This window comes from Muntiacus reevesi, chromosome 10 (assembly GCF_963930625.1).
Source record: "Muntiacus reevesi chromosome 10, mMunRee1.1, whole genome shotgun sequence".
Taxonomy (NCBI): Eukaryota; Metazoa; Chordata; class Mammalia; order Artiodactyla; family Cervidae; genus Muntiacus; species Muntiacus reevesi.
In genome coordinates, this window is record NC_089258.1 from 44,549,330 (window position 1) to 44,575,292 (window position 25,963).

General features: G+C 50.0%; 1 protein-coding gene across 6 annotated transcripts in view; it reads left to right on the forward strand.

Annotated features, from left to right (window-relative positions):
- The window catches only part of CLN8 (CLN8 transmembrane ER and ERGIC protein), a 49,269-nt gene that overhangs the window by 13,374 nt on the left and 9,932 nt on the right, over window positions 1-25,963 (forward strand). Inside the window, exon 1 of one of the 6 annotated variants that reach the window (XM_065946794.1) lies at window positions 21,721-21,857. The exons of 1 other annotated variant lie outside the window; for it this stretch is intronic. The gene's annotated coding sequence lies outside the window, so the exon portion shown is untranslated. Of the gene's footprint in view, window positions 1-21,720; window positions 21,858-22,601; window positions 23,022-23,062; window positions 24,149-25,963 lie in introns of those variants that run through there. 4 more of the 6 variants (XM_065946793.1, XM_065946792.1, XM_065946791.1 and 1 more) reach the window with 4 other exon arrangements.

The following is a 25,963-nucleotide window of genomic DNA, read 5'->3' on the forward strand; positions in this document are numbered from 1 at the left end:
TCTGCCATAAGGGTGGTGTCATCTGCATATTTGAGGTTATTGATATTTCTCCCGGCAATCTTGATTCCAGCTTGTGCTCTTCCAGCCCAGCGTTTCTCATGATGTACTCTGCATATAACTTAAATAAGCAGGGTGACAATATACAGCCGTGATGCACTCCTTTTCCTATTGGGAACCAGTCTGTTGTTCCATGTCCAGTTCTAACTGTTGCTTCCTGACCTGCATACAGGTTTATCAAGAGGCAGGTGAGGTGGTCTGGTATTCCCATCTCTTTCAGAATTTTCCACAGTTTATTGTGATCCACACAGCCAAAGGCTTTGGCATTGTCAATAAAGCAGAAATATATGTTTTTCTGGAACTCTCTTGCCTTTCAATGATCCAGCGGATGTTGGCAATTTGATCTCTGGTTCCTCTGCCTTTTCTAAAACCAGCTTGAACATCTGGAAGTTCACAGTTCACTTACTGCTGAAGTCTGGCTTGGAGAATTTTGAGCATTACTTTACTAGCACATGAGATGAGTGCAACTGTGCGGTAATTTGAGCATTCTCTGGCATTGTCTCTCTTTGGAACTGGAATGAAAACTGACCTTTTCCAGCCCTGTGGCCACTGCTGAGTTTCCCAAATTTGCTGGTATATTGAGTGCAGCACTTTATTTTTTTTGAGTGCAGCACTTTAATAGCATCATCTTTTAGGATTTGAAATAGCTCAGCTGGAATTCCATCACCTCCACTAGCTTTGTTCATAGTGATGCCTCCTAAGGCCCACTTGACTTCACATTCCAGGATGTCTGGTTCTAGGTGAGTGATCACTGCATCATGGTTACCTGGGTCATGAAGATCTTTTTTGTACAGTTCTTCTGTGTATTCTTGTCACCTCTTCTTAATATCTTCTGCTTCTGTTAGGTCCATACCAGTTCTGTCCTTTATTGAGCCCATCTTTGCATGAAATGTTCCCTTGGTATCTCTAATTTTCTTGAAGAGATCTTTAGTCTTTCCCATTCTATTGTTTTCCTCTATTTCTCTGCACTGATCACTGAGTGAGGCTTTCTTATCTCTCCTTGCTATTCTTTGGAACTCTTCATTCAAATGGGTATATGTTTCCTTTTCTCCATTGCTTTTCACTTCTCTTTTTTTTCACAGATATTTGTAAGGCCTCCTCGAACAGCCACTTTGCTTTTTTGCATTTCTTTTTCTTGGGGATGGTCTTGATCCTTGTCTCCTGTACAACGTCAGGAACCTCCATCCATAGTTTATCAGGTACCCTTGTCTATTGGATCTAGTCCCTTAAATCTATTTCTCACTTCCACTGTATAATCATAAGGGATTTGATTTAGATCATACCTGAATGATCTAGTGGTTTTCCCCACTCTCTTCAATTTAAGTCTGAATTTTGCAATAAGGAGTTCATGATCTGAGCCATAGTCAGCTCCTGGTCTTGATTTTGCTGACTGTATAGAACTTCTCCATCTTTGGCTGCAAAGAATATAATCAATCTGATTTTGGTGTTGACCATCTGGTGATATCCATGTGTAGAGTCTTCTCTTGTGTTGTTGGAAGAGGGCGTTTGCTATGACCAGTGTGTTCTCTTGGCAAAACTCTTATTAGCCTTTGCCCTGCTTCAGTCTGTACTCCAAGGCCAAATTTGTCTGTTTCTTGACTTCCTACTTTTGCATTCCAGTCCCCTGTATGGAGTCCTTCTTATACCTCACCAATGAAAAATTCTCTGAAGAGATCGTCACGTGGCCAGAGGTCTGAAATCTGATACTCTTGCAGCTTTGAGAGGTTAGGCGCTAGTGAGATAACAGGATGCCGTTTGGGCAATTTGGTCAGTCTGACAGATCACTGTGATTTATTCTTTGTTTGTGACCCCGTGTGGGCCCTGTCACTAACCACTGGACCACAGGGGCCAGCAGTTAGGGCTAATGTCCCTAGCCTTGCCTGCCCATTCAAGAGGCAGAAGGTAAAGAGTAAAATGGAAAGTTTATTGAGAAGGAAAGTACATGCAGAATGGCACATTGGTGAGATCAGAGAGAGTTTCCCCTTTGGGAAGTTTAAATCCTTTATAAGGCTGCAGAGACATTACTTTGCCACCAAAGGGCTATCTAATCAAACCTATGGTTTTTCCAGTAGTCATGTATGGATGTGAGAGTTGGTCTTTAAAGAAAACTGAGTGCCGAAGAATTGATGCTTTTGAAATGTGGTGTTGGAGAAGACTCTTGAGAGTCCCTTGGACAGCAAGGAGATCCAACCAGTCCACCCTAAAGGAAATCAGTCCTGAATATTTATTGGAAGGGCTAATGTTGAAGCGAAACTCCAATACTTTGGCCACCTGATGCAAAGAACTGACTTATTTGAAAACACCCTGATGCTGGGAAAGATTAGGGCAGGAGGAGAAGGGGATGACAGAGGATGAGATGATTGGATGGCATCACTGACTCAATGGACATGAGTCAGAGCAAGCTCCAGGAGTTGGTGATGGACAGGGAGACCTGGATGCTACAGTCCATTGGGTCACAAAGTGTCAGACAGGATTGAGTGATTGAACTGAACTGAAGGGAACAGAAAAAAATCCTTTCTGGGTCTTTGTCTTCCCTCAGGTCAATCATCTTGCTTTGTTCCCACCTCCCCCATACCCCTTGCCATTAACTTGTCTCAGGACCTTCCCCTGGGGTGAGCACGCACACCTTAGACAGGACGGATCTTGAAGTGAAGGCTTCAGGGAGGAGCAGGACTCATGAAAGTAAAGTGAAAGTGAAAGTTGCTCAGTCGTGTCCGACTTTTTGCAACCCCATGGAATTATCCTCTGACTTGGACTCCAGGGAGCCTTTCTGCACTGTGTAAGATCTGTAGTGTCTCCCTTATCCTAAAAAGGAGTAAGGGGAGACCCCTTAATCCTTTAGTCACACAAGATTTTGCCTCCTCTTTGTTCTTTCCTTGACTATTACAGTAAGGTGTTTACAAGAGACAAAGACTGGCTATTTACCCTTATTCTGTTGTTACTTCCATTTCGGATGGCAGACAGGAGGCTGGTTGTAAATTCCTCAACTGTAGCCCACCTATCTCTTGCCTCAAGAAATGCAAAGAGGGGACTTCCCTGGTGGTCCAGTGGTTAAGAATTTGCCCTCCATTGCAAGGGGCGCGAGTTCAATCCCAGGTCAGGGAGCTAAGATTCCACATACCTTGCGTCCAAAATAACAAAAGCAATATTGTAATAAATTCAATAAAGACTTTTAAAAAAAAGAAAAAGAAATGCAAAGAGGAGGCTGGCTGTTTGTAAATGTCCAAGCTGAGCCCATTTATCTCCAACCTCAGGTCAACCAGTCACTGAGGATTTTCCCTAGGGCACTCTGAGATGGAATCTCAGAGAAAGCGCCTCCCATTGTAGTTCAAGCAGTTTGTGTCAGAAGTCTGCAGCACAAGCCAAAGCAAACAAAACAAATCAGACCTCGCTCATAGGAAGTCACGGTAGACAAAGCGGGTGGTGAAGAGATGCCAGAAATTCAAACACCAAATGTCAAGACTGCCCCAGACGGGACTTCCAAGTCTCACTGAGCCTGTGACCCTTTTCCAAGGCAGCACCTTACAAACAGACCCCCCACTTCCATACGGAAAAACCCCCAAACTGAAACTGCATCAGTTTCCTGCAAAGGAAAATGTCAAGAGGCCTTGAGGTGTACTTTAGGGGATTTAAGAAAATGCTAGCAGGTGGTGCCCTCTCTGATCCTCCAATATTTAGCGTTTCTCAGAGTGGAAGTTAAATTGGAGTGGACAAGAGAAGAAAAAGTGCTCTCAAGGCAAAAGAAGCCTTGGCAGCTGCAAAGGGCAGCCTCTGCCCTGTTCTCCGCAGTCCCGGGGTTCCCCAGCTGAGTCAGCAGGCTGGCTGGAGCCCTTGGCTGTCTGTTAGGGCCACCTGCCGGCGACCAGATCATGGACAGGACCCCAGAATGGTTGCCGGCCAAAATCTTGTCTTTCTCTGCCCAGTGAAGCCAAGTGAAAAATATGGAGACAGAGCCTGGAGGAAATAGAAAGCTGGCTTCAATTCCCAGCCGGTGGAGAGGAGCGCACAGCAGGGTCCTGCCTCAGGAACTGTGCCTGCCCCCCCCAGGAGGAGTCCAGGGCTTATGGAAGATGGGGGCTCGCACAGGAGACGGGGGAATCAAAGGGGATGGGGTCCTGATTTCTTCCTCTTGCATTGTTTCAAAGACAGTCAGAAACTGGCATCAGTAACCCAATAACTGAGTCTGGCAGTTAGGTGGTGGCTCTGAGACCTTCTTTCTGGTATGTAACCGCAAGGGGAAGGGTGCTGTAAGTGCAAACACCAGATGGGGGATTTATTTAGCACAGAGTCAAAGAAAGATAGGTGTGAATTTTAGCTCCTGCTGACCTAGGGGGCAGGAGTGAAGTGAAGTGAAGTCGCTCAGTCGTGTCCGACTCTTTGCGACCCCGTGGCCTGTAGCCCACCAGGCTCTCTGTCCGTGGGATTCTCCAGGCAAGAATACTGGAGTGGGTTGCCATTTCCTTCTGCAAGGGGGCAGGAAAGCAAACTTAGTTTCAGACATTCAGAGTCAGGAGCAGTTAAAGGTAAAGAAACACCTAGAAGTGTTCAGGCCTGCGCAGTGTTCTCTTTATCTTCTTTGCTCTCAGGAAAGGAAAGAGAAAAGCTCCTTCCTCTTTTTCTCCTTCTCACTGCAACCCTTTCTGCTCACAGCCACCTGACCTTTTCCTCTCCTTCTGTCTCAAACTCCAAACAAAGGGAGCTGTCTGCAAAGGAAGCCCACAAGGCCAGGAGGGGGAGAGGCGGGGCCCCCTGCCATCTGCAGAGGAGGGTGCAGGACGACAGGCAGAATCAGTCTCCTCTCCCGGGCAGACTGCAAAGGGCCCCACTTTCTGAAGCAGCAGAAATCACCTCCGCCCTGGGCACACAGGAGCCGCCCCCTCCCTGACCTGGGGGCCGGCCCGCAGCAGGCAGGGCCTCCCGGCCCAGCGTGTGACTGTGAGTCATGTGTCTGCTGACAGCTCAGAATTAGCCGGAGGGGAACATGCCTTCCCTGCAGACCTGCCTGGCGGCCCAGCTGGGTGCACGGGCCCTGGCACTCGCAGTAACCCACAGCATCGTGCTCATTTTTAAATTATTTTCAGAGAAAACGTCAACTCCAAGGGTCCTGGGAGTCGACTTAAATGTACATGAGCTCTGTACAGGCCAAGGGTGGGGTGCGGCTGTGAAAAGTCCCGAAGGCGCAGCCACGCAGCCCTGACGCTTCTCAAGTTGGTCGCACGTGTGAGTGTGTGACACTCAGGGTGCGGCTGGCCTCCTGGCGCCAAAGCTTTGCTCTCAGCATCGTCTAATGATGAGTGCGATGCCGCCAACATCTTGGCCTTGTCTGCTCGCCGAAGCCGAACGAAAAATCCAGAGACAGAGTTTGGAGAAGACAGAAAGGTGGCTTTAGTCCCAGCCGGCGGATGGGAGACTCAGCAGGCACATGTCCTCAGGAGCTGCGCCCCCTCCATGAGGAGCCTGGGGGATCATACAGATGAGGGTGCGTGGTCAGGGGGCCGTGATGAAGACCAGTGGCTTAGGATCTTGTGTTCCTTCTCCTCTGGCACTGTTTATTGCAGGGTCCCGGGCTGGTGTCAGGTAGCAGGGGACTGGGTCTGGCAGTCTGGCAACCCGGTAGCTGAGTCCATTGGCTTTTGTGTAATATACCATGGCCTTCCTTCTGTAACGCAAAAAGAGAGAAACTTCGAGGGGAGGTGTGAGAGGAGTGTGCCAGATAAAGGTAAAGTACCAGGTAAAGGTGAGTACCAGATAGAGGATGTAATTAGCATAGAGTCAAAGGATGATGGGTGTAGAATGTAGCTCAAGCAGAGTTACAGTCCACAGACTAGGAACCTTCAATCCACCTGCAATGCGGGAGAGCTGGGTCAGGAGACTCCCAGGGATGGAGGAGCCTGGTGGGCTACAGTTCATAGGGTCGCAGAGTCAGACACGACTGAGCTACTAAGCACACACAACTAAGTAAAAGCTAGGAGTGATCAGGCCTGCTGACTATTCTCTGCATCTTCTTTGTGCTCAGGAAAAAAAGAAAAAGTCATTTCTCTCTCTTTTTTTTTTTTTTCCTTTTCACTGCAACAAATTCCCCCCTGTCAGTTTATTTTCTCTGTATCAATGGAGGAAGGGAAATAGGGGTGGTTCTTGTCCAGCTGAGGACAAAACCTTAGTTTTGTTCTGTTTGACAATCACCAGTTGTCCAGCTCAGGGGCCCTCGTGGGTGTCCCGGAGCTTTATTAAGGGGCCCAAGGGTGACTTTTCTGATTATTCCTGCAGGATCTGTTCTGAGGAGGGCTGTAGTCTCTGCCTCGTAATTATGTTGATGTAAACCTGTTGTCATCTGCAGGAGATAAAACTTAACAAGTAATTTACAAAACAGAGGCCAAATATCAGTAAAAGAATTACTTTAACTAGGGGTCAAAGAAGGAGTAAGAATCAAGTTACATTTGATGACAGTTTTGATTGTGGTGTACTTCGGGTCAGTGCTTGGGTCATCCTGTCCAAAGAAATGAAGTCATTTGGACTCAGTAGTTGGAAGAATGACAAAATTAGACCAAATAGGTCTTATATCTTTTTAGGAAATTAAGCTTGAATCCTAATTTAGACTAAACACTTCGAGAAGACTTGTAGTCAGGTAGCCAGTTATCTAGGTTTACTTAAGTAGGTCTTAACCTTTAATGTGGCTATTGGCCATTCAGTTCAGTTCAGTTACTCAGTCATGTCTGACTCTTTGTGACCCAATGGACTGCAGCACGCTAGGCCACCCTGTCCATTACCAACTCCCAGAGCTTACTCAAACTCATGTCCATTGAGTGGGTGATGCCATCCAACCATCTTATCTTCTGTCATCCCCTTTTCTTCCCTCCTTCAATCTTTCCCAGCATCAGGGTCTTTTCAAATGAGTCAGTTCTTTGCATCAGGTGGCCAAAGTATTGGAGTTTCAGCTTCAACATCAGTCCTTCCAATGAATATTCAGTACTGATTTCCCTTAGGATGGACTGGATCTCTTTGCTGTCCAAGGGATCTCAAGAGCCTTCTCCAACACTACAGTTCAAAAGCATCAATTCTTCAGTGCTCAGCTTTCCTTATGGTCCAACTCTCACATGCATACATGACTACTGGAAAAACCATAGTTTTGACTACATGGACCTTCATCTGCAAAGTAATATCTTTGCTTTTTAATATGCTGTTTAGGTTGGTCATAGGTTTTCTTCCAAGGAGGAAGCGTCTTTTAATTTCATGGCTGCAGTCACCATCTGCAGTGATTTTGGAGCCCAAGAAAATAAAGTCTCTCACTGTTTCCATTGTTTTCCCATCTCTTTGCCATGAAGTGTGAATGGGGACTGGATGCCACGATCTTAGTTTTTTGAATGTTGAGCTGTAAGCCAGCTTTTTCACTCCCCTTTCACTTTCATCAAGAGGCTCTTTAGTTCCTGTTTGCTTTCTGCTATAAGGGTGGTGTCATCTGCATATCTCAGGTTATTGGTATTTCTCCCAGCAATCTTGATTCCAGTTTTTGCTTTATCCAGTCCATTACACTTGTGGTTTTTTTCTTCTTGTCAACATATGATCTTAAGCAATTTCATTTTCTAAGCATATAATGGTGACAAGAAGAGACTTTTTAAAAAGTGAGGTTTAATCACCTGCTGCTAGCTGACTTTGTTTTTAGAACGGCTGACGGCATCCTAAGTCTGACACAGCTCAGAAGACTCAAGTTCTTAACAATACAAGGACTTGTCTGAAATCACACCATAGTGTCACCTAGACACTATTTCCTTGGGTGTCAGAGTCACAGCTACTCTATTTTGACTTCAACTGAAATTTTTCCTTAATAGCCAAAGCATCTGTCAGCGTCAATGATGTTAGTGTTTCTCTAGGTATGGGAAGATACAAGAATCAGGGCTCATAAAAATCTCCTCCCCAAAGTGTCTAACTATCTAAAGGCCTGTTTTGCCAGTTTTTTTCAGAGCAGAGAGTGCCTCATTCCTGATCTCCACCCTGAACTCTTTTCAAGGGGTATTGAAGGTCAGCAGCTGCAGTAGCCATGATTTCATCTTTGTAGAGGTAGATGTTAAGTGCCAATTTCCAGTTGGCGAAGCCCCTTCAAGGTCATGAATCTGACCACGGTTTGGGAGCAGTACATGACCATTTTGTCCCATGGTCCTAAGAATGGTCATTCCCAGGTCTTGTGAAGATTTCGTTAACAGGCCATTCAATATGCTGTTACTGGACTGGACCATAAAACAGTATTCAGAATTCTCTGGATTACTTATACTTACTTGTCTCTTGTGGTCCAGGAAAATATTCCCTTTTGTTGCTTTTTCCCATATCCAGAGTTACACCGTTACAATCAAAGATCTTATACAGAAGTACATATCTGATCAACTGCTTCAAGTCACCTAGTCATCATCATTTTTGTTGGAGGCCTGTTTACACACTCGCAACTATAAGAGACAACAGTCTTATAAAATAGGATATAAGTAATTCAGCTAGTAACATTGACAAAGTCATAGTATAGTGGGGAAACAAAAGCACAAACAATTGGAAACAACAAATTAAAACAATGATTAGTGTAACTCATTGTAATCTGTTTGTAGTAAACCATCAAATCCAAAGGAGCGCCATCTGGAGAAGCTAAATTTTGGCAAGGTCAGATAGAAAAAGATAAATGTTTCATCTTTGTTTACAAAGGCATACTTTATTAACTTGTAGGTCATAGCATAAGAGGAAAAGTTTTTTTGAAAAACAAAGATTTAAGTTAGGGTATTTTCCAAAGTCATAAAGTTATAAAACGTATTCATCATATTCCTATAAATCACATTCATTCTGTCCCATGTAACTGATTCCTATTGATCTGCATGCAGTAATCTAGTTTTCCATCAGAGTTTTGCCATTTATTATCCAGTTCAGTGGCATTGTCTAAAGGCCATCAGAAACTTACATTTGTTTAAAAGATTCTTTTTATGAGTCTTCTTGAAAATCTTCATTTTGTAAAAACTATAAAATTATGATTGCCTATAAAGGACAAAACTTGAAATAGCGTGATTAAAGATTTCAATACGGTGCAATTAGCAGAAAATTTGGATGTTTTTGCAACATAAAATATTTTAGGATAATCACTAGAATTATGACTGATAACATTTTATCAGGACATATCAGATGTTAGAGACTACATATAAATTGTGAAATATCTATATTAATGACATTTATCCACACACTATAGTTTATAGTTTACCTCAACTTGTCTGACAGTTTCTGAATTATAAACACCAAATGTACAGTTGACATTCCCCTCTCAGATATCTCAGAGAGGTTTTTTTGATGCATCCATCCCAGAGTCAGGTGGAGGCTAAAAGAACTTTAGTTAGATTTTGGTATTTGGGAAGTCTGTTAGAAACGTCAGAAGGTTTTAGAACACAACAGGATCATAGGTCATTGAAACAACACTTATTTAACCAAATCCATAAGACTGAAAGAAAACAAACATGGGTCACTTAAGGGCACAGGAACTCATATGATCTGTTATCAAAAAGGAGCACTTCTAACACAGAAAGAAATAAATTCTAGTCTTGCAGTAGCTTACTGAACAAAATCTAAACTTAGTTAATCCTGATTACACAGAAAGCTTTTTCCGCAGTCTCTCATCACTTTCTGTGTCCAGATCAGCCTCTCATTTCCCATCTACATAAAACTAAGCAGCTCAGAGTCTTCTTTTTCCTCAATAAAATGTAATTCCATTCCTCATGCCATTTTTACTAAAACCATATGTTTTACTTTCTTACTGTATACTGAAATGTTTGTTATTTTGTTAGCTTTAATTCCATGTTTAAATTAGGATCCTTAATTATTGAACACCTTAATTTTTAGTTAAAACTAAGAGATAAGCAATTATGAACAGTCTTTTATATTGGCATTTTATGGACAGGTGAGCATGAACACCAGCGATAATTTCCAAAAATATTTGGTTTTTTATAGAGAACATTTCAGGGTGACAGCAAACATTTTTGTTAGTATTTTGAAATATGTTTATAGTTTTTTAATTACCTTTAATATTTCTAAATACATTTTTGTTAATATTTTTAAATACCTTTATAAAGCTATGACAAACATAGTAGTAGTAGTTAAGTCGCTAAGTTGTGTCCGACTCTTGCGACCCCGTGGACTAGAGCCCGCCAGGGTCCTCTGTCCATGGGATTCTCCAGGCAAGAATACTGGAGTGGATTGCCATTTCCTTCTCCAAGGGGATCTTCCCAACCCAGGAATCGAACCTGGGTCTCCTGCATTGCAGCCAAATTCTTTACCAACTGAACTATGAGGGAAGCCCTATGACAAACCTAGACAGCGTATTAAAAACCGGAGACATCACTTTGCTGAGAAAGGTCCATATAGTCAAATCTATGATTTTTCCAGTAGTCATGTATGGATGTGAGAGTTGAACCATAAAGAAGGCCGAGTGCTGAAGAACTGATGCTTTTGAACTGTGGTGTTGGAGAAGACTCTGGAGAGTCCCTTGGACTGCAAGGAGTTGAAACCAGTCCATCCTAAGGGAAATCAGTCCTGAATATTCATTGGAAGGACTGATGCTGAAGCAATAGCTTAAAACCGTTTTTTGGCCACCTGATGGGAAGAGCTGACTCATTAGAAAAGGCCCTAATGCTGGGAAAGATTGAGGGCAGGAGAAGGGGACGACAGAGGATGCGATGGTTGGATGGCATCACCGACTAAATGGACATGAGTTTGAGCAAACTCCGGGAGATGGTGAAGGACAGGGAGGCCTGGGTGCTGCAGTCCATGGGGTCTCAAAGAGTCAGACACGACTGAGCAACAATGACAAATACCTTTAGATTTTTATTTCGTAATTGATGTCTCAGTGTTTTTTAGCTACGTAATAAACTTTTATCATTTAATTTCAATTAATACAACTTTATAACTTTAAGTTACCAAATGCCTGGAAAGACTGTTACCGAGTCTGAGCTCACTCTGCTTGCTGCAGGGCAGGTCAGGGAATCTGAGAGACGAGGTGTTGAGGCAAGGAAGAGACTTTAGTTGGGGAGCCGGCCGACTGAGAAGATGGCAGGCTGGTGCCTCAAAATAACCATCTTATTGGGGTCTGGATGCCAGGATTCTTTTATAGATCAGAGAGAAAGAAGCAGTGAGGAAATAAAGTCAAGGGCAGGATAGAGAGGGAGAGGCAGGGGGCGGGTGAAAGGGTCTTCAGTCTTGTGAAACATCCCCAAGGGAAAGGCCAGCCTTCAGAAGGGGGGTGTTAATCTCTTCTATTCACAGGTGGGCTGAACAAAGGCGCTTTAGTTTACAGTCAAGCAGAGGGGCAGGGTCCTCTGGGCAAGCCATTGAGTGTGATTATAGTAATAAAAGCAACAAAAAAGCAAGTCAATGGAACAGTTTCCAACATGGAGTCAGAATTGGCTTTCTCCCTGCAACCAGATCATTTTAAGTAGACATTTAAAAAATATTATTTTAAAAAGTTTATTCCAAAGCTCTTATCTCATTTACATTTAAAGTTTTATTATATGAAGTTATTTTCTTTGTAACAAATAAAATATTTATTAAACCTAGGTACAATAAAATATTATACTTGATTTTGTGACTCTTAACCACATGTCAATTAGATCAGTAAACTTAAATACCAGGTATCAACTATATGGAATATTTTCCAGTTCCTGTGAATCTGGAATCAGTCATTTACACCGGTTTCTTTATGTTTAATTTGTAAGCGATCACTTCTTAATTTAGTAGTTTTTTATACATTTAATTTTGATAATGCTTTCCAAAGGTAGAGATATCTCATATGTATAATGTATACACAAGCAGGCAAAACTAGAGATCTCAGGGCTTTACTTTAAACACAAAGACTTAGTTATGAACCAAATATTACATTATAAGTTTACTAGTTTACAAAGAACAGTTGAAATACATTAAAATTGCTTGTTCAGATGACTGAGGCTTATTATTTTTTTAAAGGTTTTGTGGTCACCCAAGGAGGAAAGAGCAGATGAAACCAAGGAGGGTCTTGGAAGCAGGAGCAGAAAGACCAGACCCGTGTCATCCCTCCTGCCCCCATGCTGTAACTATTAATGGATTTCAGGTCCTCCTGACCAGTGTAACCTGTCTCCCCTCCTACTCCACAGGGAGAAGGTATTTGCCTTACTCTTCCCCACCCAGTATACATGCCTCATCCAATCAGCAAATGACCTGCAAGGCCCCGTCCCACTCCTTGTACCCTGGCTATAAGAGTGGACTAAGGACCCCGTTCAACGTCGGTTCTGCCTTGAGCTGGCCCACTGTTGAAACAGTCTCCCACTCTAAAACTTGATTTCCTTCTTATTCTGTCTCATGTCTGGAAATCTTTTCCAACCCGCACCTGGACCACGACAGGTTCGGCTGAGGGAGCAATTCCAGCGGTTTGAATGTTATACTTGTCACTTTTCTTTTCCCCTTGGTTTTAGGTCTTGTCTGATTGAGTTAATCAGGCTCAGTCTCAGGCCCTTGTGGCCTGTGTTTATATTTTGGTTTTCAAGATTTCCAAGAGAAAGTTGTTTGTAGTTCCCCAAAGAACTGATCTGTTATTTGAAAGATTTTATCAGTGACAAGATTTCTAACTAGGCTGAAATTTATGAGTTTTATGTTTTATGATTTTAGAGTTTATCATATCTTCAAAGGTTAGCAAAGACCTTTTCTCTGAGTTTGCTAAGCCCAAAGCAATGTCATTATTTTTATTTTTATGAGCCCTTGAATTTAGTTTCCAGGTGCTTCCAGGTAGTTCCGCCGTATGGTGGAGACTCGCCCACTCGTGACTTCCAAGTCCCACTCCTGGACCATTGCCCCAAAGCAGTACTTTACATCAGGATCTCCCTTTTCAAGGAGACCCCTAAACGGAGCTGTAGTCCCCATAGGGTGGTCAGAGGTCAAGGTGCACCTGGGGAGACAGGTGCTGGGGGACTTGACTTCCTCAGCCCGCTGTTGGCTCTTTGTCTCCTGTTATTGTCCTGAGGCCTGCTATCTGTAACCAAAAAGGAAACACCGCAAGGGGTGGTCTGCGGAGAGTGCTGAAAGGTGAGCGCCAGACAGGGGATGTCATCAGCACAGAGGCAAAGCCTCACGGGTGCTTATGCAGAGTTAGGGGGCAAAAAAGCACACTTAGTCACATCTACAGATTGGGAGCGAAGTGAAAGCTAGGAGCCATCAGGCCTGCTCTCTCCTCTCTCCATCTGCTTTGTTCTCAAGAAAGAAGCAAAGCCCGTTCCTCTGTTGCCTTTTCTCTGCAACAGGTGAGTGGAACGGGGCCTTGAGAGATGACACCTGGATGAGGTGGGATCCGTGCTGGATTGCCCCCTCCCCAAATAGACATGGTAGGTCCTAACCCCAGCCCCTCAGAATGTGACCTTGTTTCAAAATAGGGTCATTATAGTGGTCATCAGGTTAAAATGAAGTCTGGGGGGGGGGGGTCCTAATGGACTATGACAGGTGCCCTTATGGAAAGGAGGGTCTGAGCACAGTGCAGGGGGAGGGGGGATGCAGGGACACGCTGGTGGGGACCAGGACCCGCTGCCACCACCAGAGGGAAGCTGGGAGCAGACCCGCCTGAGCCTTCCCAGGGGGCTTGGTCTCCAGATCTGTGAGAAAACAAGCCCCTGTTGCTCTAGGCCACCCGAGATGCGGTGCTGGGTTACAGAGGCCCCAGGACGCTGACGCGCCCCCGGAGCGAGAGGGACCAAGTCGTGGGTCAGGCAGGCGAGCGCGTGCTGGTGTCCCAGCAGGCACCTGTCAGTGGAGCGGACAGTTCCTCTGTGCTGTTTCCACATCATATACAGCTGTGTGTACACATTCTGAGCAGAGTCACAGCTGCAGACAGGGCTGTAGTCATGGGCACACGGTGGCCGAACCCTTGCCCCAGCTCCAGCAGTTGCAGCAGACTCCCCGGGGCTGGGGGCTTAATCCCCGATGTTTATTTCTCACACTCTGCAGACTGGACGTCCAGCTCCTATGTCTGCTGAGGACAGACAGATTCCCCCCCAGCTCCATCGGTGGCATCTTCTCCCTCACCTGGCAGAGGGATGGAGGGAGAGCGAGCGTGCTCAGAGCCCGGATGCCATCCGGAGGTTCCACCCTCGTGACCTCCCCCAAGGCCCTCCCAGCACCTACTCTCACCCCGGGTTAGGGTTGGAACAGGCTGTGAATGGGCTGAGGTGTGCCATCTTCTCTGTTGAGACAGCCGGAGTGTGGGTTGGAAAAGAATTTCTAGACACAGAGCATTTCAGAAGGGAGTGAGTTTATTAAGAGCAAAGGGCAGATAAAGTGGACTCTGCAAGTGCATTGGGCCGACCTCCTGACAGACCAGGAAGAGCTGACAGTTTTCATAACTTAATAGCTGGTTTTGTAGCCTTAAGACAATGCCTGCTGGCAAGCTGGCCTTAGGTGATTGGCTGGGGCACTATAGGATGTTTTCTAGAGTGGGCGTCTTTGCGTAATTGGGAATCAGGAAGTTTGTTAGCAATGATTAGGGGGCTTTTGACAACAGTTACAAAGGGGCTCCATCAGCTTGGAAGGTGACCTTGATTCTGGGTTGTTTCTGTGGCTGGTGCCAGGCGCACCTGTGGCCTTGGGGCAGGACTCAACATGCTCCTGGACCAGGAGCTCCTGGGACAGAGCAGAGATGCCGAATCATCACTGCCCGTCCCACCCCAGAGACGGCCTTGCTGCACACAGAGGATGACTCTGTGACGTGGGTTCCAGGGCCGCTGGGCTCACACAGAAACCCCCACAACACGCTCCTGTGCCCAGGGCCCGCCCGCATCTGCCTGCACATCCCGCAGGGCGGCCGTGGCCGGGCCCCAAGATGCTTCAGCCTTGTTCTTGACAAAATACAGACAAGACTGTGCAGACTTTTGTACAGAGGTGACAGTTTAAACCATGCCTCCCATGACTGAGCTCAGACTGGCCTAAACATAAGTTTCTGGGATTCATCCAGGCAGCCCCTGCCCTCCCCGACCCGTCAGGTCCCCGGAGGCGCCCCATGTCCTTACATCGCCCCACTTTCCCAGCTGCGTTCCAATTCCAGCCCAGCCTGGTGCCCCTGAGTCTGCCCCTGGTTCCTGCTGGCTGCCCTCATCATTTGCCACAGTGGCCGTTCGGAAGCTAAGTGGAAACCTGTGTTTGAGACGATGGTGTTGGCGTCCAAGCAGCGCCTGCCCGGCGATGACCCCTTGTCTCAGCGGCTTATGGGCTTTAATTCCCAGCAAGAATGTCGAGGTGGCTTGGCTTGAATTTACAAGTCATGTTTCAGCAGGAGACGCAAGCACAGAAGCTCCGCAGACCTTATTTGTTCCTCTTTTCAATTAATTTTTAATTATGCACTTCAGTTAAGAACTTAATTACTTCAACAGTAACCTTCAGCCTCGGCTCTTAACATTGTACAAACAAGACTGGGAACCCGAGCGTCTGTGAAGGAGCAGAGTAAGAATAGCCACACTTCTCAGCGCGGACTGGGCATTGCTGGTCTGAGGGCCTCGATCACCGAGGAGATGACCTTGACCATCCCACGGGGCCCTGTGAGGGAAGCAGACAGCACCCAGGTGTCCACCAAACAGGTCAGCGCCTCAGGCCCTGGACACAGGACTGCCGGGGGTATCTCAGGAGCCAGCTCTTTACCAACCCGCACGGGGGGACTTAAATGACCCCGACCCAGGAGAGCCACGCTGGTGCAGCCACCTGCTGGTCTGGGCGGCAGGGACAGTTACTAGCTGCATTTTAAAGAAACAGAAACAGAGACAGACTAAACCCCGTCCCCACACCTGTAAATTCTGCAGAAAATTCAGTGTTCTTGCTCTCGTTGGCTTTGTTTCGGTCTTGAGTCTTTTTGTTGTTGTTAGTTTTTAACAGGGTTGAAAGAACTGTCCATCCACCTGAAAATGTAGGTGTGAACTCTGGCAAACTGCCTCAAATGTGCCCTGGGTTTGTTCTACGCAGGTCAGACAGGCAGCCCAGGAGATGCTGTGGCGGAGGAGGACAGCTGTGTTCGCAGGAGGTGGGTCACGCGGGAAGACAGAAGGAACGGGGACCGTTGTGGTGGTCCTCCTGGGAAAGGCAGGGTGGGCAGGGGGCTGGCCCGGTCAGGGATTGCTGAGTGTCTGAACAACTTCGGCTGGATCTGGGCTCCAGGTGTAGGGACCCCCACCGTCTGACAAGTCTGTCCTGGCCGATCAGGGCGCCTGTCTGGGAAGCTAGTGTCACAGGAGAGCTGGAGAGAGCGGGTGGGGGGGTGCTGTGCAGTTTATATGTGGTCTCCTCACTCTGGGAGGGGCGGTCCTTCCTGGTCAGACACACCCCAAGGTATCAAAGTGTTATAAATACAGAAAATAAAAAAATTCTTAACACACGAACATAGCTCTAAACCAAGACTTACATTCTCAACCAAGAATACATTCTGTTTTATCGCAATATCTCCTCTCCCTTTGGAATGAACCATGGTTAACTGAAATGGCTGTGGCTACTTGTTCACTTGGAGCACATGCTAAAAAAAATGCTTGAAGTTCCCTGGTGGTCCAGTGGTTCAGAATGTAATGCAGGGGACACAGGTTTGATCCCTGGCCCAGGAAGATTTCACTGCCACAGAGAAACTAAGCCCATGCACCAGAACTACTGAAGCCTGAGTCGAGAGCCTGTGCTCTGCAAAAGAGCAGCCACTGCAGGGAGAAGCCTGTACACCACAGCTAGAAAAAGCCCGCACGGCATCGAAGACCCAGCACAGCCATAAATGAATAAATAAGTTTAAAAATGCTTATGAAACAAACTTGATGAAAAGCATTATCTACATGGGTGTTCTTGCTTTCTATGATACAGTGACTGCCCTAAGCTTAGGCCCTGTCTCTTCTCTTGATGCTTACAAACACAAGTTCAGACCATCCTGTTATTTTCTTAAGTGAAAGTGAAAATCACTCAGTCCTGTCCGACTCTTTGCGACCCCATGAACTATTCCTTGGAATTCTCCAGGCCAGAACACTGGAGTGGGTAGCCTTTCCCTTATCCAGGGGATTCCCAACCTAGGAATTGAACTGGGATCTCCTACATTGCAGGCGGATTCTTTACCAGCTGAGCTCTCAGGAAAGCCCCTTTTTCTTAAGTGTATTGTGTACTAACAGGAAGGTTGCTCCCAGGTGCCTGGAGGTTGGGAGCTCATGGATTTTCACGGTTAATATTTATTGGTAGAAAAGAACAGAAGACCAGTTGGTAGTGTCCAGACATAAAGCTACCCTGTCTGCAGATTTTGTTTTTTTTTTAATTTATTTTATTCTTTTTTAAAAAGTTTGCTTGTTTTTGGCTGCCTCCGGTCACTGTGTGGGCTTTTCTCTGGCTGTGGGGCACGGGGGCTGCTTTCCGGCAGTGCCAGGCGGGCTTCCCGTTGCCGTGGCTGCTCTGGCTGTGGGGCGCGGGCTCCGGGGCACGCGGGATCTTCCTGGATCAGGGATAGAACCCGTGTCCCCGAGCTAGCAGGCAAATTCTCACCCATGAAGCCACCAGGGAAGCCCTGTCTGCGGTCTTGTTTGGGAACCGTGACTCTGAGGTCAGCGTGTGCCATTTCATCCCCACCTGGTGAAGGCAGAAGCAGCCCCTCTTGGACCCTCTGGAGGCTTCGTCCTCCATCTTGCTGGTTGTCTTTACCTTGGAACAACTCACACTAAACAGGTTTGCCTGCTGGGCTCCGGTGTGGCCATGGGGCCAGGCCCCCCCCCGCCCCCCGCCGGGGATGACCGCGGCCCCCGCGTGGCGCATGGGCGTCCCGTGGCCCTCATGCCGGGTGGCTTTCGTACACAGTGACTCAGACCTTGCTTGTGACATGCCCCAGGCCTACCAAGTCATTATGAAGACCAGAGTCACTCTGGCCTGGTCTCACGAGCAGAGGGCCTGGCCATCCGGGGCCCGCAGGCCGTGGTGAGCGGGACAGCTCACTGATGGCCCCTCTGGCTCGGTGACTGTAAAAGAGAGAGAGGCCTGCGAGCAAGGAGTCTGTCTCCTATTGCGGCTTGTGGTTTCTGCTCAGCTGACCCCAGTCTCACATCCTTGTCTCTGTGTCCAACGCTGCAGTTCCCAGGAAAAAAACTGACACCCCTCGGGTAGGTTTTTGCTGTTTGGCGATTTTGCACATGTCCCGTCTCAGCCTGTTACTTTTGGGATTTGCCTGCTTACAACATTCTACCTGACGTTGTAGGAACGCTAAATCCCGTTTTCTTTACATGCCTGTGTATTTGATGTGTGTATCACCTTGTGCTCTGTTTGGCGGGGGATGGAGGGCAAACTTTGAGTCTGCAAATTTGTCTGTAAAATAATAACCAAAGTGAGGGACCAAGGTCATTAATCTCTCTGTGGTATGAATCAAGCATTTCTCACAGTTGCGCTTGACCCTCCAGGTCACCTGATTACCATCTGGTACCTACCCGAGTGGGACTGGACAGACCGGTTGGGGGGCATCTCTCGCAGGGTTTCTGTTTGTTACTAGGGCACCTTCACCCCCGGCCCCCACAGGGCTGACGTCTCCTGTGCTTCATCTCCGGGTGTGCACAGCATCCAGGGCACCCTCCCCCACGCCATGAAAACCAAGAATGTCCAGACTTGGCCCTGAGGGGGTGTTTCAGCTGAGGGTGTACTTCTGCTGGCCCCGGAAGCAGCCTGGCTCTGCAGTGCTTGAACCAGCAGTTTTCTTGAGGCAGTTTTGTTGTTACATTCATGTGTTTGGCCAGGGGAAACTTAAAGATTCTTTATAAGCCAAGATAATGACAGCCATTAGCTTCCAGCTCATCATTTGCACCAGAGGCAAACTAGCTTAGCTGACACTCAAGGAGCAGAAGCCTGGATGCCCAAAGAGACTTTTTTTTTTAATATTTATTTTTATTTTACTTATTTGGCTGTGTTGGGTTTTAGTTGCAGCATGTGAGGTCTAGTTCCTGGACCAGGGATGGATGGAACCCGGGCCCCTGTGTTGGGAGCACCGTGTCTTAGCCATGGGACCCCCAGGGAAGTCCCTGGAAGAGACTTTGGACCAATCTCATCTTCTCCTGTCTGTGGCTCAGAGGCTAATCAAGCCTTCCGAGGTCACAGAGCAGGAGGAGTAAGGCTGGCAAGAAAGAGTCAGACCCCAGTCTGAGACTTTAGCATGTTTTCAGACTCTTGGATTCAAGCCATAGGCACCGTGTTTGGTGGTTCAAAAACATGCTTTACAGAGAAAGAAATGGACATAATGAATACTCATAGGAGCAGGAATGACTCTAGGAAGATACATTTTTCTGTGATGTCTTCTTTCCAGGAGGAAGTTTTTGTTTTGCCACAGTTGTTAAGGAACTAGTGTTCATGAGACTGAAACCAAGTGGGTGCTTTTTCGGGGGCTTCAAAGAGCTCCTGTTCACAGTCCTTTATGTCTTGGAGCAGAAAGAATGGGGTGAGAGGCAAGGTGGTAGGTAAGAGGTGCTTTATTAGACTAGGAGATGCCCTGAGAACGCACTGGCTACAGTTTCACAATCAGAGGAAAAATGGGGAGGGGGGAGGAGACCTTCTTTGTCTTTCTTGAGCAGAGGTCATGCTTCCATCATCAGCTCCTCCTCCGGGTTGAGCAGGGAAGCTTTCTTGACTCTACATGGTCAAGCAAGGTCCACAAATTACTGCTTTTTTGTGTGTGCAGAGAGCACGTTCTGGGGATCCCTAATGTACTGAGCTCACGGGTAGGATGTGGGTCTCACGTCACCGCCGTTTTGTTGTTGGAGCATGTGTCGTGCCTCTCTCACACGGTTCTGTTGCTCAGCAAGCCTGCTCCCTTGAGAGATCATGAACCTACAGGGGTCTCCCGTATTGTTCTACTCACAGCCCCCAAGTGGGATGAACTATTTAATCGCCCACCTTGACCTTTCACTCTGACCCTGTCAAGACTAGCTGCTGAAGCACAGTGAGCAGCTCCAGTTCAAGGCACCACGAGACCGTGTGGGGACCTGGAGGCCTGCCTGGAGGGGGCAGCGGGGAGGAGACTGGGCTTGCTTCCAAATACAACAGGGACAAGTGGGGTCACAGCCAAGGAGCAGGGTGTGTCTGGGGGGCTGGGGGACCGGATGTTCCTGGGAAGAAGAATCAAGGCCAGGGTATTCTCACTGGACACTCAACAGGGAGGCCTAGGAGATAACATGGGGAGGTGGGGCTGAGGAATCCGATCAGATATCCAGGGCGGGGGATTTTTGCTAAAGCTGAACTAAAGATGCAAGGACAGGCCCAAGGTCAGGCATTGAGGACGGAGGGCAGCCTGGCTCGAGCTGGCGGGGAGACCCTGATCGCCAGCATAGCCAGAATCCAGAGTCTGTGCTTATTTCTGACCCGTTGTCCGCAGATGGCCAGCACGGGTCCAATGCTTTCAACTGTTGATTGGCAGCAGGGTGTGGGGATGTCACTCTCCAGAGTAACTCTGGGGTTTAAAACTGGGAGATCCCTCCCTCCCTCCCTTCCTTGGTTCTTAGGAAGAGAGGAGAAATCCCACCCCTTTTTTGCTATCTTCTAAAAACTGTCTTTTTCTTGATTAAACAATGAGCATGTACTGCTTATATGATCAGAAAGAAAGATGCCACCCTGGCCACCTCCTCTACAAGAAGTGTTTTTGGTCCTCTTCTCTACACCCTTGCAGCCTGGACCCCCAAACTCGGCCTCCCGGAGCTTGTGGGAAATGGGACCAGTCAGTCAGTTACTCTCAGTCCCGCCCGGCTCCCTTACCTACAACACATGGGGAGTGTGCATGCAGCTGAGGTAGGAATCGACCATTTACAGACAGGGCTTACCTTGGTGACACATGCACACACAGACACACACACACACACACGTACACCCCACCCCACCCCCAGCAGGGAGAGGGGTCCAAGTGGGAGGAGGTGGACCGCAGGAGGCCAGTGGCCAGGTTGGGAACACAGGTGCCTCACCAGGGAGGATAGATCCAGGGCAGGAATCAGGGGCATTTCATTCAGTCTTCTCAGTTCCCCCGATTATTTATCACTAGTTACACCTGTAAATTTTAGAAAACATGACTGCTTTTATCAGGATGCTTTAAAGATAGCAGAGCATATGACAAGACCCCTGCAGACACTGAGGAATTTACTGCCTGTGTGACTAGTAAGTCATCACCTGGCGCCTCCGACCCGACCCCAGCTCCTCCTCTGCAAGGCGGCCTGGTCACCTACAAGCGGAGGGATGGACGGACGCAGCGCAGTGCTCGGCGACGAGGCCGGGAGGCGGAGGCGGTGGGTCCCCCAGCGGTTCACATCTATTTCCACAGGACAGGTAGGACTCGGGGTTCAGCCTAAACTAGACAATGAGCCAAGCCCGAGTGTGAGCAGAAACCTCCAGTGTGCTGGAGGGACACAGTAATCGTTTATACTTTCTTTTCAAGGGCGCTGATATTTCCATGTCTTATTTCATCCTCAGAGAAGTCCTGAGAGGTGGCTGAGGCCGTGGTTCTCCTCACGGGTTATAGGGGCAGGAAGACTGCAGAGTCTGCGGGCTGGGTGGCCTTCCTGCAGCCCAGTCAAGTGACCACGGGCGCCTCAGGCAGCGGGGCAGGGTGGGGCGGGAGGGCAGAGGCCGCTTCCCACGGGACCCCACGGGTTCTTTCCGCCGCACCCACACTGGTCACTGGTCACTGCGGAGGTGCCGGGCACGGGTCCAGGGGCTACTAACACCGCAGTCAGAAAATCAACAGGGAACTGGGACAAAGGCACGAGAGCAGAGGATGCCCAGCGGTGACAAGTGTCCTGGAGGCAGGCTCGGGGGTGAGACCGCGGGGAGGGCGCTGCTGGGGACACGGGAGCACGCGGGCGGCCAGGTGTGCGCGGGGCCGCGGGTCAGCCGGGTCTCACGGCCTCTCCCCGATGCTCCATCCGGGGCGCAGGGCTGCCTAGTTCCAGGCCGGGAGGTGGTCCCGGCGCTCCAGAGCCCGGCCCCGCGCGCCCGGGGCGAGGCCCCCACGCTGGGCGGGGGCCGGGCGGTGGAGAGGGCGCGGGGTTCACCCGCGCCTCCCCCTGCCCCCCACGGCCCCGCGAGCCGCCGGGCAACAGTGCGGCCCCTGCCCCGGGCACGCGCGCCCGGCCGGCGCTCGGACCCTGCTGCCCCGGCGCGCGCGGGGCCAGCCTGGAGGGAGCCGGTCACCTGCCCGCCCAAGGGGAAGAGAAACTGCGCCCGCGGCCTCTGCCGGGGAGTCACTGCAGGCCGCCGGGGCGGGTTCCCGGAGCTCCGCCGGGTGTCTCCGCGAGGCGCGGCAGTCGAACTGAGGCGTGGCCGGGCGGCGTTCCCCACAAGTGCTTGACCGGTGGCCCTTTCCTGGTCCATCTCGGTCCGGGGAACGGACGTGGGCCGTGAGGGGCGAGTCCCCGGCTGGTTCCCTAGAGGCCGGAGAGCTGCTCCCCACGCTCGTGGTACGGCCCGCGCCCCTCCGTGCGGTGGTACGGCCCGCGCCCCCTCCGTGCGGTGGTACGGCCCGCGCCCCTCCGTGCGGTGGTACGGTCCGCGCCCCCTCCGTGCGGTGGTACGGCCCGCACCCCCGCCCGGCCTGCACCCTTGGTATCTCCCGCAGCCGGGAGGCCACGCCCCCCGGACGCGCATGCGCGGCGCCGTGCGCGCGGGTGCACTGGTGGGCGCTGGGTGGGGGCGGGTTCTCCTGCTGGTCCGCGTCTCCTGTGCGATCTGAGAGCCTCAGCCCCGCGCCGAGGAGCCCCGCGCCCACCAGGTGCGGCCTGCGGTACTTGACGGCCAGGCCTGTACTGTGGGGGCGGGATCCGGCTCGCCCGTCCTCAGGTGAGTGCGCAGGGAGTCAGGTCGTCCTGTCTGGAGGTGGGCCGGGCAGTGGTCTGGTCGCTTCGTCCTCCGGTGAGCCGCGCGGGAGTTTGATCGACGCTTGCTCAGGTGAGCCGGCAAGGATCAGGTCGCTCCGTCCACAGGTGAGCATGCAGAAGGACAGGTCGCCCTGTCCGCAGGTGAGCCGGGCAGTGGGCCGGCTAGGGTCAGGTCCCTCCGGCGGCAGGTGAGCCGCGCGGGGCTCGGGCCGCGGTGGAAGGGGTGCAGTCCGCGGGCGGTCCAAGAGGACACTGATAGGCCGCCCGAGACCAGGTTGTGCTCGCTGTAGGACTTGTTTATATTTTTTGTTATGTTCATTGAGAGTGTTTTTTTACTTACTTTTTGTATGTCAAAAATGAAGTTTATTCTGTGTTAAATATTGACATAAAATGGGTTGTAACACTTTAAAACTTGGAGAACACCTCTTTCACACTGCAGATTAAAGGGATGCAATTTTGTGGGTGGAATAGAGAATAGGAGCTTTTTTAGGAGATGAAAAGTACTGAAAAGTAAAAGAGGAGAGCTCCAAAAAGGTGAGATGGAAACTGACCAGTTTTTTAAAGACTTGGCTGATCCTGTCCAAGCCATCTGTTGCTGCCACATCCCATCTTTAACTCAGCAGAATCTTCCTGCATGTCTGCTGTGCATCCTCAAATCAGTGATATTCTTTTTTTTTTAATTTTTTTGGAGTATGATTGCTTTACCCTGTTGAGTGTGTCTTTTAATTTTGGGAAAAAAAAGTTTAAAAGCTGCTGAAGTATAATTCTCAAAATACAGAAGTGTAATTCCTGTGAAAACGGGGAGCACAGATCAGGTTGGACTAACTCACTGAGGAAAGACCCTCAGAGAGGACGGAACCAACTCCGGGATGGCGGTTGGGGCAGGGGATGGTCCAGGAACGCCGCACCTCATCAGTGCCTCTGGCTGACCTCATGGCGCAGTCCCAGCCAAACAGACCTGCTGTGTGCCCTGGCAAGTCGGGTGACCTTCAGGGGCCTGCAAGCGACCCAAGGTGCTGTAAGAAAGCCTGCTTTTCCCTCTTTCTGACGCATTTCCAAGTTCGGGATCAGTGTAGCCTCCAGTGAACGGCAGGAGCTCACACCTGCTCTGGTGGCGACACCCCAGTCCCAGGACGGGACTGCGGAAACACTCCTCTTCAGTGTCCTAAAACGCCTGGCCCAGTGCAGGGAAGCGGCCGAAACCACCAAATCTTGTGAAAAAGTGAGACGAGGTTTGTACAGAGCTTGACTTCCCAAGAAAATGGAGGCCTGTGGGGCAGAGGCGGGCTTTCCAGCCCCGGAGCCCCTTCCCCTCGGCTGTGGGGCCTTGGCTGCCCAGAAGCAGGGGCTTCAGGGGGTGACTCCAGAGCCCCCCAGGATCGAAAGAGCAGGGGGTCTGTGCTCCTGGGTGTGGCTCTGCAGGGGCAGCGACAGTGACCTCAAGCTGGGGCCTGAAGTAAGGCCAGCCCACTGCCACAGGACCAGCTGGGCCCGGGCCCCCTTGCCTGGAGGGTGAGGGGTGCGGTGGGGTGGGGGGCAGGCACTGAGCCGCTGGAGCTCTGCCCACTGCCCTCTGGTCTGTGCTGCCTTCCTGAGCAGCGCCCAGGTGCACGCTGGGGTGCCGCTTGCCAGGGGGCAGCAGTGCCATCTCGGGGTTCTGGGGGCTGTCTGGTCGCCGACTAGGTTCCCGCAGACCACCTCCAACCCAAGGCCTGGCCTTGTCCCCTTATGGCTCAGATGGGTCACCTCATCTGTGTGTCCCTGAGGCCCAGGGTGACAGGTTGGACCTGCCCAACCTGCCCAGAAGCTCTGAGCCGGCAGCTGTGCAGGAGGGTGTGTTTGGGGAGGGCTTGAGCAATGACCAGGGTGGGGCAGGTATACTGGGATCGAGTCCTAGGGGTGGAGTCCTGTGGTCAGTTCCTGGGGGTGGAATACAGGGGTCCAGTCTTGGGGTGCATTACTGGGGTCGAGTCCTGTGGGTGGAGTACAGGGGTCAAGTACTGGGAGTGGAGTACTGGGGTCGGGTACTGGGGTGGAGTACTGGAGGTCAGGTACTGGGGTCAGTACTGAGGTGGAGTACTGGGGGTCAGGTACTGGGGTGGGGTCCTGGGGTCGGGTACTGGGGTGGAGTCCTGGGGTCAGGTACTGGGGGTGGAGTACTGGGGTTGAGTACTGGGGTGGAGTACTGGGGGTTGGGTCCTGGGGCTGGAGTACTGGGGTCAGGTACTGGGGATCAGGTACTGGGGTCAGGTACTGGGGTCGGTACTGAGGTGGAGTACTGGGGGTCAGGTACTGGAGTCGGGTACTGGGGTGGAGTACTGGGGTTGAGTACTGGGGTCAGGTCCTGGAGTGGAGTCCTGGGGTCGGGTCCCTGGTCTGCACAGAGAGTTGTGTCCTTGTCTCTGATGGATCCCACCTCAGCTGTCTGGCCTGGGAGCTTCAGTGTCTGCCTTGACCGCAGCACAGATCCTAGAAGGTGTGAGGACCCAGAACCAGGCTGAGGTTGCCCGTCAGTGACTCTGGAGCCCGGTGGTTTCCCTGGTTCCTGGGTGCTGGGAGCCGCCCTCCCCGCCGCCCTGGCTTCTCCTTTGGCCTCAGAGGCGGGTGATCGACTCTGTTGTGGCCTCGCGTCTCCACTTCCCACCCCCCCGGGCCCTCTGCCCAGCCCCTCAGGACCGCATGTCTCTGTGAGCTGCCTGCTGGGCAGCAGGGAGATCAGAGGCGGGCATGTGGTGTGAGGGGTGCTGGTCATTCCTGGCCCTCTCTCCAGGATGACTGGGTTTGGTTTGGCTTTTAACTTGCCTTACAGTTAAAACCACCTGCAGCACACAGGAGACGTTCACACGCTTTCAGTTACATTCGCTTGGTTAGGAAAAGGAAGCCACTAAACCACTGCTTCTCAGGGTCGCAGGGCCCTAGAGCTGGGGGCACAGGCCATGTTCAGTGGTTCTGCACCTGCTCAGGGCACCTGGGCTTGTCAGACACGCCTGCAGCTGGTCCTTCAGGGCACTGAGGCCAGGCCCTGGGCAAGTGCCCAGAGTGCCCTG